Below are 17853 nucleotides of genomic sequence, written 5' to 3' on the forward strand. Positions count from 1 at the left end.
TCAGGACAAATAAGGGCTTTTCCCCTAATTAACTCAGTGCGGCATCTCTACAGTAACACATTATCACATATATACATGGGCCGATTCATTTGATTTTCGTAGGGGTTTGGTTTTTGGGAGTCGCACCTTTGACTCCGCCAGGGACCGGCGTGTTCCCGCGCAACCTCTCGCCCCAACCTTGGTAAGGATCGGTGGTGCGGGCCCGTGTGATGGTCTTCCTCGCGTTTGGCACGTGTCGCCGCTTGCTGGGCGGATTGAGGTCACCAGAAGTAGGACGAGGCGTGTGGCGCGTTCCGCTGGTGAGAGTTCTGACGCGTTTTCCGCGCTGTTGTACTGGTCGGGAGCCACTGTCCAGATGGGGGAAGCAGAGATGAAGAGAGAAAGGGAGAGCGAGAGCTCCTGAACTGAGCGAACCAGGCTGTAACACGCTCGGAATGTGTTGCCATTGATTTTGTTGGACGATGATGTTCCTATAAGCCCCCGCGGGGCACAGTAGAGAGGCTAACGTGGGTTTGTTATGCCTCGTGTTTTCTTTCGCTCTATAAAAGAGGCAGGTTGGCGTTGTTCGGAGCAGTCCGGAAAGGCTTCAGGTTGAGTCTTTAATGGTGGAACATTTGCCGTGCTGTAGCATCGGGAACGCGCTCCTTTCACCGGCTCTTTTCAGACCTGTGTTTTTAAGCACATAGACAAGTGCGTTTTCTCATCACACCCTTACTCCTCTTCGTATTTGTTATATGATTCATCAGACTCTCGCAGCATGGAACTTGTGAGCACCGAGCAGCTATGATCACGCCCTGCTGGTTCTGCTGCGGTCCTGGTCGTGCTGAAGTTCACTTCGTGAAGTCAAGTCTCTGCATATCCATCCAAGCTGTTCCAAAGTCTTACCGAACCCGTGGAGTTCCTGTTCTCGCTTCGGAGCCGCTCCTCCATCTCCGTTGGCGACGTCGAGTTCTGCTCATTCCCCGAGAGCCATTAGTGACCAAGCGTGTCTACTGTTCTCCTGGTTGCGGGTGTCATGGTGTTGAGTCAACGGTCAATGGTTATGGTGTTGGTTGCAGACTCTTTGGTTCTTGACAAACTTTAGTCACCCACTTTCAAACAGCATTTAGTTTGCTTAAGAACGGCAAGGCTCGTAAACCCAACGTCATTGCAGCGTGGATCTGTTGGAACACGATGCCGTGCCAAATAATGGGTATCTCAGACAGCTGTCTTCTCTGTTGCTGGTCAGAAGGATACAGGCTTGTGCGGCGCATAGCAAAAATCTGCTGCCTCAATCACAACATGGCTTTAGGGGGAAATCATAGCGCTGTGGACATGATTTTTAGAGTCTGTCAACTCTAGAGAAACGCTGGGAGCACCATCGGTATCTCTTCACGGAATGTGTTGATTTAGCCAACGCCTCAAAGAGCTCCCGTGGGACGTGCTCCTGAAGTCACGAGGCTGACAGACGTTGGTAAATATCTCACCGTTTTCTGTCGAGTGATGGTACCTGTTGACATCGGCTCCGTTTACCCACGATCCCCATGTCAGCCAGTCCAAGGATTCCCGGAGGGATTCTTATGCCGTGATGCTGGTGATGACATCATTATTATAGCATTGTTAAGTTGCGTTGTTGACGTTTCGATCCACACTTACTTATACGACTTGGTGTTTCACGCTTGAGATGTTTCTTTGATTAGGTGTTTGGCCATCAAGTGCTTTTTTCCTAAGAGTGCAATCAGGGCTCTGTTTGGGATGTGAACTCAGAGCCTGGTTCGGGTGCAGGTCCAGTTCTGTAGCACACCTCACACTTTCTCTTCTGGTGAGGGTTTATACCTCCAGTGACATGAAGGGAACAGCTGACACCAAGACCTTGGGGGTTTGTAGCCTGAGGGAGCAATCAGGGCCACTGAGGAGAAATATTACAAAAGGTCAGCGTGACACCAGTTGGACAGCTGGTACCCTTAGCGTAACCAGCCACGGCTTTGGATCGGTTTGCGCTTGGGCTCTGCGCGAGTGCCGGTGACACCGAAGGTGTGTTTACGACGTACGGTGTACATAGACTCGATAATGTGCTCTTTCTGTTGCGTTCCATCTTTTTTTTTTTTTTTTAAATCCAGGTCACATTCAAGTGGAGAGTTGATCATTAGCAACAACAGCAGCTATTTAACTAATTGCGATTTGGAGTGCTATTGGATTGTAATGACACGGGCTGTTCCATGTTTGCTGTTCAAACAGGAAAAAAAAGGGAAAAAAGCTGAAACGATGTCTACTAATGGCATGGAAGAGTGAACACTGCTGCAGGCCTGTGATGTGAGCGTTTAGGTTCCATTACAGACTACCTAACCAGGTTACAGTCTATCCACCTAAGTTGCAGTTTAGCAAGAAGCACTATCCGAGCAGAATATTGCACACCTTTTTTTTTCCCCCCGCACAACATTGCACACGTTGCACTTTTTCTTATTTAACCTATAATATTGGACTCTACATCCGTATTGCATTTTTCCCCTCAAGTACATTCTGTTTTGCTGTACGTTTCTAATACATTTTTATTATATTTCTGCTATTCCACATTTTTAGACCACTATATTTTTATTTTACCGCTATATTTTTTTATCTTACTTTTATTTATTTTATCCAATTTTCATCATTGTATATTTTTCATATTTCCGTTGTATGTTTATAATTTCTACTTTATTTGTATTGCCTTATTTTTATTATCTCTACTACCAGTCTGTATTACGGACAGTCGGAAAAGGCATTTCACTGCACGTCGTACTAAGTATGGTTGTGTACGTGACAAATAAAACTTGAACTTATCCACTCCTGTTACAGTCTAGCCATGTAAAAGTCTCAAAGTTACAGCCTTCACACCCCATTTATGGTCTTTTCACCCAAGTTAAAGTCTCTTCAGCCCAGCGATAGCCTATCCACGTTATTTTCAGTCCGTCTGCTCACAGTTATAGCCGATCCCTTTTATCTGCAGTCTGTTCACCCCAGTAAGAACCTATCGTCTCCATGTGCAATCTGTCGGCCCCCAGTAACAGTCTGTCCACCCCAGTAACAGCCTATCCTCTCCATCTACGGTCTGTCCAGCCCAGTAACAGCCTGTCCACCCCAGTAACGGCCCTTCCTCTCCATCTACAGTCTGTCCAGCCCAGTAACAGCCCACCCTCTCCATCTACGGCCTGTCCACCCCAGTAACGGCCTATCCTCTCCATCTACAGTCTGTCCAGCCCAGTAACAGCCTATCCTCTCTCTCCATCTACGGCCTGTCCACCCCAGTAACAGCCTATCCTCTCCATCTACAGTCTGTCCACCCCAGTAACAGCCTATCCTCTCTCTCCATCTACAGTCTGTCCAGCCCAGTAACAGCCCACCCTCTCCATCTACGGCCTGTCCACCCCAGTAACAGCCTATCCTCTCCATCTACAGTCTGTCCACCCCAGTAACAGCCTATCCTCTCTCTCCATCTACAGTCTGTCCAGCCCAGTAACAGCCCACCCTCTCCATCTACGGCCTGTCCACCCCAGTAACAGCCTATCCTCTCCATCTACAGTCTGTCCACCCCAGTAACAGCCTATCCTCTCTCTCCATCTACAGTCTGTCCAGCCCAGTAACAGCCCACCCTCTCCATCTACGGCCTGTCCACCCCAGTAACGGCCTATCCTCTCCATCTACAGTCTGTCCAGCCCAGTAACAGCCCACCCTCTCCATCTACAGTCTGTCCACCCCAGTAACGGCCTATCCTCTCTCTCCATCTACAGTCTGTCCACCCCAGTAACAGCCTATCCTCTCTCTCCATCTACAGTCTGTCCAGCCCAGTAACAGCCCACCCTCTCCATCTACGGCCTGTCCACCCCAGTAACGGCCTATCCTCTCCATCTACAGTCTGTCCAGCCCAGTAACAGCCCACCCTCTCCATCTACAGTCTGTCCACCCCAGTAACGGCCTATCCTCTCTCTCCATCTACAGTCTGTCCACCCCAGTAACAGCCTATCCTCTCTCTCCATCTACAGTCTGTCCACCCCAGTAACAGCCTATCCTCTCCATCTACAGTCTGTCCACCCCAGTAACAGCCTATCCTCTCCATCTACGGCCTGTCCACCCCAGTAACAGCTTGTCCACCCCAGTAACGGCCCTTCCTCTCCATCTACAGTCTGTCCACCCCGGTAAAAGCCCTTCCAAAGCAGTAACGCTCTATCCACTCTGTTTACCCCAGTTATAGCCAACCCACCCATTTAAGTCTGTTTAAACCAGATACACTCTATTTACCCTAGTTAACAGCCTCAGACCTCCCAGTCAGATGGCCTAGATTATGTGTGGAGCCTCTGTGGACTGCGGGAACTTGTCCGATTGTGTTTGCACCTTGTGAAGCAAGGCACTGCGGTGATACCCCAGACCAGGATCCTCCGCAGTCACTTCCTTTGTCATATGCTACCATGGTGATGCATTTGCAGCAGGTCTTCCCGAACATGCGCTTTGTGTCCCCGATATCGTGTCACATCATATACAGAGGAGGGGATGAATCAGTACCCTGTCACGAGGTGCGTGGGGGATTCTTCCTTCTTATCTGGTCTTTCCTCCCGCTTTTCCCGCAATGTGTCGGTGATTGCTGCTTTGGCGTCTCCAGAGTCTCCATCAGCGCTGGAGTAATGGTGTGGAACAGGCCGCGGTGAATGGGCAGTACTTACCGAGCTCCTGATTGCTGGACGCAGATTAGTGTTCACCTATTACTGGAGGGGAGAGAATGGCTGGATGGAGTCCGTCCGCCCCCCCCCACCTTAAGTGTGGATGTGAGAATAGTTAGGTTCTGTTTATGCCATCGCCTCGAGCCATTATTCTTTGTGCCAAAAATGAACCGTAAAGCTGCATGCTTAGTGGCTTTCTTGGAGGGGGTCGGCAGAACGAGTAATTGTAGGTTGCTGCATTTCCATTTATTCTGCAGTATTTATTTTCCGTACAGCATATTTCTAACAAGCACTTTGGTTTCATACGTACGTTTATATGCATTTCAGTAAGGTGGTCCAGTTTATACCATGCAAGCTGCGAAACTGAACGGTGAAAACAAGGTACAGCTGCTCCTCTAGGGGAACCCTTGAGCGTGGGGGCACGTCTGAAGGGCGGATGGACAGCACGGGCTGTGATTTCTTATTTTATTTGTTTTTTTTTTTTTTTTTTCCTTCTTTGTGAAAGAGATTGCCTCAAGTTGTAAAAGTAATCAGCAAGATGTTCCGCGGTGATTACTCAGGAGAAATTTGAGTGAAAAAACGGTGATTGCAGCCAGGTTGGTGAGAAAGGCAGTACTTTGGGAAAACTGCTGCGCAGACCAAGCAGTTTAGGCATCAGACCAAGGCAGGTGAAATAACGGGACTTGAGTTTCCTTCAGCCTTGTTTCATTATGTCTCTATTCATTTATCTGACACTTTCCTATAAAGTGATTTACAGCGTGTGGGTTTTTTTTTTAAACACTAAGGTACTAACACATTACATTTATTAATTTAGCTGATGCTTTTCTCCAAAGTGACTTACAATTATTTACCCATTTATACAGCTCAGCAATTTTAGGGTAAGTTCCTTGCTCAAGGGGGGTGTGGTGGCACAGCAGGTTTATCCAGGTCCTTCTCTCCAGTGGGTCTAGGGTTCAAGTCCCACTTGGGGCACCTTGTAATGGACTGGCATCCCATCCTGGGTGTGTCCCCTCCCTCTTCGGTCTTGCACCCTGTGTTAGGCTCCGGTTTACCACAACCCTACTTGGGACAAGTGGTTTCAGACAATGTGTGTGTACCTTGCTCAAGGGTACTACAGCCGAAGGTGGGGATCAAACCTGCAACCTTTGGGTCCAAAGGTAGTAGCTCCAGCCGCTACGCCAGGTTGTTTTTACTCTGTTTAGGGTTAAGTTCCTTGATTGAGACCATTGTTTTCATGTATTTATACAGTATTTCTAGACCCCCATGGTGTTTTTACCCCCATTGTAATTCAGAGGTACGCTTTGGTACGAGAGATCCAGTTCTCCTGCAGGGTCAGGTCAAACCTGCATATAATTTTTTTTCCTACTCTTCTCTTTCTGTTTTCCCCCCCTTTTTTGTTGCGTCGAAGCCACAAGCTCAAGGTCTCGCCATGTTTTGGGCCCGGTTTGTGCCCTAATCAAGAAGGCCATTGCAAGCCAAAGATGCCGTTGAGAGCTGAATATCGCTTATGGGTCTCCCCTTTGATGGCACCAGGTTTTGCCTCGGCGACGCATTTAGCCCGACGCTCTTGGTCGCCTATTCACGTGACATCCAACGGGTCCGCAAAAACAAGCCCCGCTTGCTTGCAGCTCGGACTGAATAGGATGACTCTTGTGTCTTGAGAGACTCCGGGGGAGATATATGTGGTGCACTCTGGGTCCCTAATTGCCCCAGCGCTTTGAGTCCTTTCAGACCACTGAGCACCCCCCCCCCCCCCACTCACATCCCTCCACCCACACACATCCAATGGCACCGGAACCATTGAAACGCGAGGCTCTTTCGTTTGGGTGACTGCGGGGGGGGCGGGGGGGTTAGTGCCATTGTAAGGCGCGGTCCCGCTGTAACGCTGTAGTGAGAGTCAGGCCTTGCCGGGTGCTGAGTGGCAGACGCCGTTCACCCGCCTCTGGACCCTTTGTTAACCAAAAAAGCCCAGAATAAAAGGCGGAGCGCAATCTGGTCGCCCGCCGCCCAGGGTCGCGTCCACAGGGAGCCCCCTCCCATTCGGAGCGAGTGTTAAAGGGCAGATCGTGGTAGGGGCGGGGGGGTTGACGGGAGTCAAGCCTCGAAGGTCGGGAGGTGGGGGAGTTTGGGGACACTTTACTGGACACCCCCAGCCTCCAAGCTCATCCATCGTCACCACCCCCCCTCCCCGCACTCTGTGACACTGCAGGCCTTGCTCAGACAATAGCTCCTGATTGCCGCGCGAGAAAACTCATCAGACAAACGAGGCGTCTTTGTCCTCGTCAGCGTAAGAACGACGAGCCGACGCAACGGCAATCTTGGACGGCGGATGCAGACTGCTCAGCTTGGGTGCAGAGGCAGAGATGAACCTGGCTCTGTGTGTGTGTGTGTGTGTGTGTGTGTGGGGCTTCAACCTGAGCTGCCTTTAAAATATTCACAATTGCGCGTCTCAAATGCCCTTTTGGTGTTTTCCTGGGCTAAGGTACAGGAGACTCAAGGATTCCTTTCTGCTTTTTTCCATCACAAATCTTAGGCCTGAACTGTTGATTTTGGACGTAAATCACAACAGTGTGAGACGACAGAAAGACAACAGACGCTACAGATATTTCACATTTAGAGTCAAGTACGGAACACGTGGACCAAATGGGAGTGTAGCGGTTGGAGCTGTGGCCTTGCAGCTGAAGGACCAGGGTTTGAATCTCCTCTTCTGCTCTGCATCGCTACAATAAAAATGACCTGTTGTAAAAATGGGTAAATCATAGTTATTTATGGTTGTAAGCTTTGGGGTATGTTTGTTAGTGTGTGAAAGGTCCGGTCATGCAGTCTTTATATTAGCTGGTCTTATTGATTTTTATTGTTTTAGTTTAGATTTTATTATTGGCGTGACAGTTTTTAGGATCTATTCACTGAACAAAGATCTTAATCGTCAGAAATGATAAATGGAGAAATTTTTACCTGCGTGTGGAACCGGACACCTTTGGTGGGGTGGAAATCCATTCTGATCCGTGAAAAAAAGAAAAATAAATGGGTAAATCACTGTAAGTAGCAAACCTCTCATTGTAAGTCATCTTGGACAAAGGTGTCATATAAATAGTAATAATAATAATTAATAATAATAATAATTTCTCCCTTTATTTCAGGATGTGATCAGTTAAATATATAGTTATATTGGGCTGTGAAGTCTCTGGATTAAGTATTGCCTTAACTCCACAGTTACAAGAGAGGACAGGTCTCAGTCAATGTGGTTCGGCAGGGTTGGGATCCAGACTCCTCCGTCACCCGTCTGCTCCGCGGGTTCGAGGAAGAGTGCCGCAGGCAGGATCTTCTGCAGCCTGGAGCTGAAACAAAGGGGCGAGTCCTTGTCGAGACCTTTGTTAATCATCTCCTGGTTTTTTAATTGGATTCATGGGGAAGAGGCACTTTCGGTCAATCTGAGCCCGGACCCTCCGGAGGGACGTATGCGGACCTGAGCTCTGTCCCCAGGAAAGTGAGGAAGGCCCCTCGAAAGCCCTTCTGCTCCTCTAAGCTTTTAATGTTTAGCTCCGCTGTTGGCTGCCTAATCGATGTGTTGTGGCCTTACACCAAGGAAACGGGACTCGCTCCTGCCGCTGAGACAAAGACCTCACGCATCAGCCGCTTTTTTTTTTTTTTATTATAATATCCAATACCCTCCCCCGCTTTCTTCCCCAGCGCTGCAGTCGTCCCGCTTTAAAACACGTCATTGATACACGTGCAGCTTGAAGAGTAATTGTTCACCCTCAGCTTCCGGACCCCCTCACTCCTTTAGTGCCCTTCCGTGTGGTTTTGCAATAACCTTCAATCATGGTTTGCTCACTCTTGTGTTTTCTTCAAGCCCTTTGTGTCCCCTGGTCAACATAGGCCTGGCCAAAGTAGAGGATGTGGAGTCCACTGTGCACTTACTATACTTACAGTATTCTATACGTCCTGCAAGGAAAATAAAGAAAAGTGACACATTTAGCTGATGCTTTTCTCCAAAGTGACTTATAATGTTACTATACCCACACATTCATACAGCTGGCTAATTTTTTTTTTTGACTGGAGCAATTTAGGGTAAAGTACCTTGCTCAAGGGCATGACAGCCGGAGGTGAGATTCAAACCTACAACCTTTGGGACCAAAGGCAGCAGCTTTAATCACTACATTACCTGCTGTGTTATACTGCATCTGTGTACTGACTATATGTACTTATAATGTATAGTAGTATTCACTATTGCTTTATTTGTGGGTGGCACAGTGGCACAGCGAGAGGTGGTGCGAGAGGACATGGGTTCGATCCCCACTCAATCTGTGTGGAGTTTGCATGTCCTGCTAGTGTCTGTGTGGGTTTCCTCTGGGTGCTCTGGTTTCCTCCCACAGTCCAAAGACATGATGTTCAGGTTCCCCCATAGTGTGTGTGTGAGAGAGAGAGAGAGAGAGAGAGAGAGAGAGAGAGAGTGTGTGTGTGTGTTTCACTGATGTATGGATGAGTGACCCAGTGTAAGTAGTGTATCTAGCAGTGTAAGTCACCGCGGTGAATAAGGTGTGTGGGCTGATAACACTACACAGAGTTCATTGGAAGTCACTTTGGACAAAAGTGTCTGCCATAAATGAATGTAAATTATAAAAGTCACACCTTTCTCCAAGGTGATTTACAGCATTAAGTTTGTACACCAATTTCATTCCAATTATTGATCCATTTGTAGAGCTGGGTAATTTTTACTGTATCACTTCAGCATAAGTACCTTGATTAAGGTACAACAGCAGGAGCAGGGGTTCAAAACCCGGGCCCTTTGACCGCAAGGTGACGGCTCAAAGCACCGCTCCAACTGCTCCTCCCATTTGTATAAGGTCCTGCCGGTACGCGGGTGCGGCGCACACAGCGCAGGGCGGCTTCGCACGCATCGTGTCAGGAATGTTTCTTAAAGCAGCAGGAGGTAATCTTGTGTCTGATTCGCAGGGCGAGCGCCGAGGAAGACTTTCCGTCAAAACAGCCATCTGTGAGAAATAAAAAATTCTGCTTGGCCAAACCCTGTCAGAAACCGGAGAGAGACATGGCTTCTGGGAACCTGCCCAGAGTATAACCGTGTTTTACACCAAACTCTTATCTCCCATCAAGCCACTGCAGAGCGATCGATAGTGCTCGGCAACACAAAGATTTGTGCTCTCTCTGCTTCTGCTCCGTTTTGGCGCTTAACCAGCCGTGCGATATTTTACTCAAAACATCTTGGTGAATAAGGTGTGTGGGCTGGTAACACTACATAGAATCCATTGGAAGTCGCTTTGGAGAAAAGCGTCTGCTAAATGAATAAATGTAGAACACACACAAAGAAGCACACACGCGCATCTTATAACAGAGAAGCACAGATGCAAGTATTCATGTAGATTAAACTTTGTACTTCGGTGGCCTCATTTGAATATCTCCAAAACACGTCCGAACCTATGCTGAACACAACCCGACTGGGTGTTCATCAGGGTCACGTCCTCGGGCCGTTATCGTCGCGTATCTCACAGCAGCGTCCCTGTAATGCATTAGGCGTTCGCATAACGCAGATGTATGCATGAAGGAAATGTCAAAGAACCTCATCTGGATGAGAAACCTGAATTTGCTGATTGTCAGGTCCGTGGACAGGAAGGACATTTGACTTACGAACAAATCCTAACCTATGCACATTTGACTTACAAACCATAACCTATGCACATTTGACTTACGAACAAACCCTAACCTATGTACATTTGACTTACGAGCAAACCCTAACATATGTACATTTGACATACGAACAAACTCTATTCTATACACATTTGACTTACAAACAAATCCTAACTTATGCACATTTGACTTACAAACAAATCTTAACCTATGTACGTTCGCTACGTTTCGAAAGTCATTCAAATGTCTTATGAAAGTTCCAGAAAACTCTGTGGAGATTTTGAGTTTTGCTACTTTAATGGCTAGCTGAGCACATAGACAGTCCATCCTGCATGTTGGAGGAAGGGAGACTGGACTATAATGGTGCTTTTTATGAGTCATTTAGTTCACACTCACTTTGCTCTAGTCTCTATGGTCTCCTGTCATTGAGACAATAAATTATGCCGCAGCCAGTTCCGTCTGCCTTTAACCCCTTCTTGGGGGTACCGATGTAATAGCTGTAAGATTATTTAATAATTATATTACATCTAATAAAAAAGATTAAATAATTCTGAGATGGTAACGCATTTACAGGACCTTTTCCACTTCACTTTCATTTTTATTCATTTGTTTCTCTTTTACGAAGACGGAAAATTATGGTCCTTGGTTATGATTCTTGGCATCTGTGTGCAGCAGAGAATCAGATTTTAAGAACGGTGCAGCAAGGCTGACGACCGGCACGACAGCTGATGGCTGGCTACATGGCAACTCGCATCTCGAACCCGCTGTCTGGCCGTTGCTGTAATTCTCCCAGTCGTACGGAGTGTGAAGTATCGTGGCCAAGCAATTGTGTAAATTGCAGTACGATTCGCCCCCTCCGTCCCCGTTCTCACCCGTCTACAATGTCGCTTCATTTAGGGGACTTTTCTGGACAGGGTGGATCGGGTTCAAACCGGTGAAGAGTTTAAATCCTCTTCAATGGATTATGGCATTAGTAAGTAGCTTGGAGGCGTCTGGGGTATTAACCCAAGTTTAGGACAGACGCGCGGTAGCGCCGTGACTCCTCCTGTCCATCCTGTGTCTTCCCTGTGTCCTCATTTTGTCCTTCCTCTCACCTGGACAGACGCGCGGTAGCGCCGTGACTCCTCCTGTCCATCCTGTGTCTTCCCTGTGTCCTCATTTTGTCCTTCCTCTCACCTCTCATTGTCCTCCATGGCTCCTGTCCATGCCTTTGTTGTGGCCTCCCTGGCTCCTCCCTTTCCTTCTAGGCTCCGCCCTATCGACTCCTCCCACCCTTCCTTTTGTTTTTTTCTAAAGAGTTGCTGGAGGTTGTGCATAGCTGCACAGGACCGTGTTCGATTAATTAAATAATTAAAATACCAAACCCACCGATACTATAAACTTTAGTGCAGTATTTTGACAATCGAAACGAGTGGTAGATTAGCAAGATTTTTTCCTTCGTAAAGGCTGTAATAGATGGGTCCATTGATGGAGTACTTTAAGTTAAGGGTATCCTTTCAGTTTAGGGGAGATCTTTCCGGTATTTTCTGTCGTATTTGGCTCATATTCATCCTATGTTCAGCATATTGCACGGATGCCTCTTTAATTTGGCCCTCTGGCTTTGATGTGTGTGTGTGCGTGTGTGTGTGTGTGAGAACAGTACGACAGTGGGTGGTGCTGGGTAGTCAGGGTAGGTTTGGGGGGGTGGGTGAATAATGCGATTTGCCGCCTCTCGTCGCTTGAGCAGCGCCCGCACCGAATGCACCTCATGTGAGAGATCTGTCACCATCCTGGTCTCTACTATGCGGTCGGTGCACTGGAGTCCACCTCCACCTTCAGGTTATCTGGCAACGCCCCTCTACGCAGAGCAGCTGGCAACACCTTCCAGTGGGTCTGCTGACTTTCTGAGCCGTTTCATCAGAAGGAATGTTCTAGAACAAACCTTCTGAAGCCCAGGGTTTTATTCCTCGCTGTCAGAGCTGCTGACAGGCAGCGCACTGGAGTGTGGCGAGCGCAATGGCAAAATCGCGAGAAACAAAGAGTCGCGGGTCATAAATGTGACTGGGGTGCTTCGAATGCGCTCGGGTCGGAGGTGGTGTGCCGGGAAGCAGTCGCATCCGCAGTTCTGCGTGCTGCCATCGCCACAATTTATTCCTTTGGCATCTGAGAGTGGCCTGAAGGTGTGCCATTCCCCAGACTGGGTCAAGTAATCATTTACTTCGTTTACTTTCATTCATTTAGCAGATGCACTATGTAGTATTTTGCGGACACCTTTATTTAAGGTGACTTGCAACGATGCACTGAACTCTCTACGCTCCCTCGCCCATTTCTACACCAAAGTAATATAAGCCACACGCAGCGGGGCAGTTTGGAGCCATCAATTCACCAAATATATCTTTGGAGTGTGGGAGGAAACCAGAGCGTCTGGATGAAACCCACGGCGATGCAGGGAGAACGCGCAAACTCCGTGTCGGCTGAGCCGGGATCGAACCTAAATCCAGCAGCACCCAGTGCCGTGAGACGCGTTATAATCATTCTTATGGATAACTACTACGATGCTGATTATAATAAAAAACGAGGACGGCGAAGGTAATTGTGTTCGACGGAGAGGAGTGCAGCTGTGTATATGTCACCGCAGTTCACGCTCGCACTGCGAGAGCATTGATATAGTTTCCTTAATTGCTGCAGAAATGAAGCAACATTCTCCTCCTCCTGCCAGGCCCTTTATTACAGAGCGGTGTGTGGGGTGGGGTGGGGTGGGGTTGGGGGTTCCAATCAGCGCAAGCCAGGCATTAATGATACCGTCTCATTTATCACTGTCATTTCGGCCCGGCCGGGACAGGGATTCGGAGAAGGGGCGAGGGAGGGAGAGGAGGCCCTGCCCACCGAGCCGATCCTCTGGCTATCTGCTTGCCGCAACTCCCCGGCCCTCACAGGCCTGCTAATCTTCAACCAGGAGAATGTGGCGGTTGGGGGCATGGCTTCGAGGGAGGGTCAGAACGCTGAGGGTGTGTGAACCAGAGATAGCGTAAGGGGCCGTGCGCTGCACCCGGCACCCCCCCTCCTCGCCGCTGCAAGGCCTTTGTGAAGGGAAACGGCAGAGCAGAGGCGGCGCCCGCTTGCCCGTGGATCCTCTTTCCCGTGTTTCTCCTTCCTCGTTTCCCCGTTTTGCTGCTTCGCGGCAGGGAAATCTGCGATTCTCCCAGAGCTTTGTCCCCCGCGTGATGTGCGATGACTGATTCCTGTCCAGTTTCTCCACCGTCATCTCCCTCCAGCCGTCCCATGTGAAGCGTCACAGAAGAAGGGCTTCTTGGTATGTTTCTGAAGGACACGTTCCCCTGGCTGGACCTCAAGCAGCAGTAGAAGGGTGGTACGGAGTCTGGCTTCTTGCCCGGAGTGTGGACAAGCGGTCGGCATACGCCGCCCTCCCCATGGGCGCTGCGGAGCGCTCGATGGCGCTTGGCAACGCCATGGCCTGCCAGCCTTCATATCCCCTTCCTGGCAGGGGCCACGCTCTGCGGACTGAATAGGAACACAAACGCAAACACGAACGCCTGCCTCTCCTGCAGAACAAGAAGCTGCCTTAAACACATCGTGACAACTAGGCTCCAGCTCCCCGATCTGCGCACTGGGGTGCTAGCGGCCTCATCCGCGGACTGCATTTCGGCGCCGGGAGCGCTTGGTCTCGGTGATAACCTGCGCGGTCGTGGCGATGAGTTAGACGTCGTGCTGTTTTTTTCCCGCCCAAGGGGTAAATCAGAAACCTGAAGAACTGTCGTCGTTGAGCAAGCGGGCAGAGGGACGCGTGCCGAACCGCCTTTGAGTCGCGCGGGCCCTTTGTATTCTGGAGTGAACGGCCGGGACCGCGGTAATTACTGGCCGTGCAGTCAACGCCTTTAGCCCAGTCCATGTGGCTCCCTTGCTGCAGCCCCGGGGCGTTTATTCCCCACCAGCGGTGGATGCCTTCAGTGCCTCTTTATGCCAGCGGACAAAAAGAGGATCCTCTGTCTTGTCCTTTCTGTTCCAGAATTCTCTGGTGCAATTCTGAAACCGAAAAGCAGTGTTGGAGCGGCAGGAGCCGAGAACGGAGCCCTGAGGAACCCCTTCGTCGCCACCTCTTCGGAGGCCTGTCTAGAAGGGCACCTCTTGTCCGTTTTACACACAGCCACCCGCTGGCGGTAATTATCTCTAAAGAGAGTAAGAGAGCAGCCCCTGGGTCATGGTCAGGAGATCACGGAGAAACTTCACGGCAGAGCATCTCCGGATGACTGCTCATGGGTGACCATCTCCTTGTTACGGCGCCTGGCCTTTGGCTCAGTCTCCCTGCAGTCTCAGTTGTATCTTTGAGGACTTGCAGCTTTAAGCGAGCAACTCGGTGCGGCGCACTTGGCTTGTTGCGAAAGTCTTCATTTTTACATCCAGGATGCCCGACAGTCGTCTTAGTTCTGAGCGCTCGTTCCTTGAAGAACCCGTAGCGGACAGAGCCCGACAGGCGCTTAGGCCACATTTGCTCATGGGATTTAATTAAATCCTCCGCGCTTCCACGTGTACGCACGTGTTTGGTGTGCAGACGGGGCACAAATAGGAGTGGCGTGTGACTGTGAGGTCACGTGACCCCGAGGCACGAGCTGAATTGGAGCAGCACTAACTCGGGGAGCGTTCGGCCGGGTCCGGGAACGCTCGCTGGCGGCCGACATGCCACCGCGCATCACGGCTCGCCGAAGACGGGCCTCATCGTTCCGACAGTTCGTACCATTTGGTCGGAGCGGTCGGGGGGTTCGGAGCCCAGGCGCGCAGGACGGGGCCAGTCTCCTGGTTAGTCATTTCGAACCCTGTCAGGAAGAATCGAGAGGAAAGCGGGAACCGCTGCGGGGTAGTGGGGGTTGGGTTCGAGGGACTGAGCCAACCCCCTCCAACCATTCCTTCCCCCTACGACGCGGGGCGGTTTCGTGCATCCTCTCCGGCTACGCACGTATTTACATACCCAAGCCCCGCTAAAGGCGCTCGCGCTCGCACACGCGCGCAAACGCAGCCCGGTGCTCTTCGGTCGCTTGCGACTCGACGTCTGCGAAGTTTATCGGGAATTTCTCGAAGCGGGCGAAGGGGACGGTTTCGGTGCCCGGCGGACGTGTCTCCGAGGATCGGCCGCGCCGAAATGCCCGGCGTCGGACCCCCCTCGTCCGTTTCCCGCGTGCCATTCTTCGGCGGCGCCCTGGCGTAACCATCACGTCGGTCGCCTGCCGTCGCGCGCTTGGGCCGATAACCGCGAACGTTAAGCTCGGAGTGTCCCGCCGCGACGAACGAGCACGTTTTAATTGCGCGTCGGATAAACGGCCGCGTTTGCCGCGAACGCTACGGGAAGGTTAAGTGTTCGTCGGGCGCCGACTGCATTATCCGGCCGGCTGAGTAAAATTCACTCCGGTGCGCAAAATGTAAATTCAATTAATCAGGAGACGATGGCATTAAAAGTCTCTGCGGAGTTCGTTAGAAACGGTGAGGCCCCAAAGCGCACGCGTGACTTGTAGAGATCGCTCCTCGCAGGAACTCCTCATCTGGCAACAGAAGATCAGTGTGAAAAATTCACAAAGATGTTCTTTTTATACATTTCTTCTTTTTTTAAACATAGGCACTACACCCTTCGTGTTCACGGGGGTTCCACGCACAACACCCCCCCTCACACACACACACACACACACACACACACACACACACACAAAAATGAAATCTGCGCTAGAAATAGCTCCTCTTTTACCCTGTAGACGCATAAAACCTTAAAAATAGCAACTGTAAACAATGCATTTTTAACCCATTTCTGGATTTATTTTTGGAGTAAAAGGAAAAAAGTTAAACATGAAACGTAATGAAAAAGATTAAAATTGTTGTCACCTCAGTTCCAAATATGTACTTTAAAAAAAAGAAACGGACGTAGAAGATGCTGAGACATTGAAACAAGAGTCAGTTATGACTGTAGAGGTAGTGAAGGAATCTGAGTCTCTCTAAATTTATTCATTTAGTGCTTTTGTTCAAGGCTACTTACAATTTTCATTTTGTTTGTTGCCATCCCCACTGTTGACGGAAAGCATGTGATGTCTTAGGAACCTGAAATGAGAGTTTGACCTTGGAGCGCAATTCCTCTGTACCTCAGGACTGCTGAATCCCCCCCAGCATGTAGAAAGTTTCAAAGCCATCTCTGAGACCCTTTTGTGAGCTTCTGACTGCAACATGATTTGTCTAAGTGACTCCACTGCAATATGACCGTCTCTTACATTTACTATTTAGCAGACGCGTTTCTCGAAAGCGACTTCCAATGAACTCTACGTAGTGTTATGAGCCCAAACACCTTATTCACCAAGGTGACTTACACTGCTAGATACACTACTTACACTGGGTCACTCATCCATACATCAGTGGAACACACACACTATGGGGGAACCTGAACAGCATGTCTTTGGGCTGTGGGAAGAAACCAGAGCACTCAGAGGAAACCCACACAGAGAGAACATGCAAACACCACACAGACTGAGGAGGGATCAAACCCACATCCTCCTGCACCACCCAGGCACTGAGACAGCAGCACTATTCACTGGGCCACAGTGCTCTTACCCTTTACTGACCAAAGTAGTTTATACTGTTAGCCTCCTTACAATTATATATATTCATCTATTATACTGGGTAACTTTACAAGAGCCAAGTAAGTACCTTGCTTAAGGATATTACAGCCAGAGGTGGGATTTGAACCTGCAACCTTTGGGTCTAAAGGCAGCGCTTCCAACGACTACGCTACCAACTGTCCCGCTTCTCTTTAGACAGCCACTCGCATGACGTGAGCCAGCAAAATCGCGGTATCAGAAAACAAGCTGCGCTCTGACAATCCTGTGTTTGCCGTATCGAAATCTTTGTTTATTGTTTTTTTTTTCCTTGAGTTCCGCATCACTCTGAGGAAAAGCGTCAAAACCGTTTCATAACTGTAAACAAGTCACTGCGCGACAAGCGGACAAGCGCTTCGGTCCGCGGATCCTGCCGTCCCGTGCGGGTCGGTACCGTCCCGCTCGGATCATCCAGGCGAGACGGGGGCGAGACGGTGCTGGTGAGGCGGTTTGTCATAACTGCAGAGAGAAACCAAACCCTGCGAATGGGGTCCCGCAGGTGGAGGCTGGCTAATCGGTTTGAATCCCCGTCATTTAAAATGCACGGCACAGGGAGCGCTCGCCCGGACAGGGCAGGATGTTAAAGTGATTTAATGAAGTATTTCCTAATGGTTTTTCCTTAGTCCACTTACACAGATTAAATTAGGCCGGCGCTGGCCTCCAGCAAAGGCTTTCTGTGCGCTGCGTCATCCAAAGACCCCTCTAGTACCAACACCAGCACCGCGCTTCTCGGCGAAGAGAAAAACGCGCCGGTCTTATTGCTCTGCCCGGATGTGGTGGTGATGATGTGGATTTTCAGCACTTCTCTTCACGTCTCTGACCACGTGCTTCTCGTGTTTGACGCTCGCAGCTGGGAATGTCATCGTGCCATGACGATGAAGCTGATGTGAAGCGGTTAAGGGATCGGGTGA

General features: G+C 49.7%; 1 protein-coding gene across 9 annotated transcripts in view; it reads left to right on the forward strand.

The window, feature by feature from the left end:
• Window positions 1-17853, forward strand: part of msraa (methionine sulfoxide reductase Aa) — a 52984-nt gene that overhangs the window by 19142 nt on the left and 15989 nt on the right. The window lies entirely within an intron of this gene.

This window comes from Scleropages formosus, chromosome 1 (genome assembly GCF_900964775.1).
Source record: "Scleropages formosus chromosome 1, fSclFor1.1, whole genome shotgun sequence".
NCBI classification, from domain to species: domain Eukaryota; kingdom Metazoa; phylum Chordata; class Actinopteri; order Osteoglossiformes; family Osteoglossidae; genus Scleropages; species Scleropages formosus.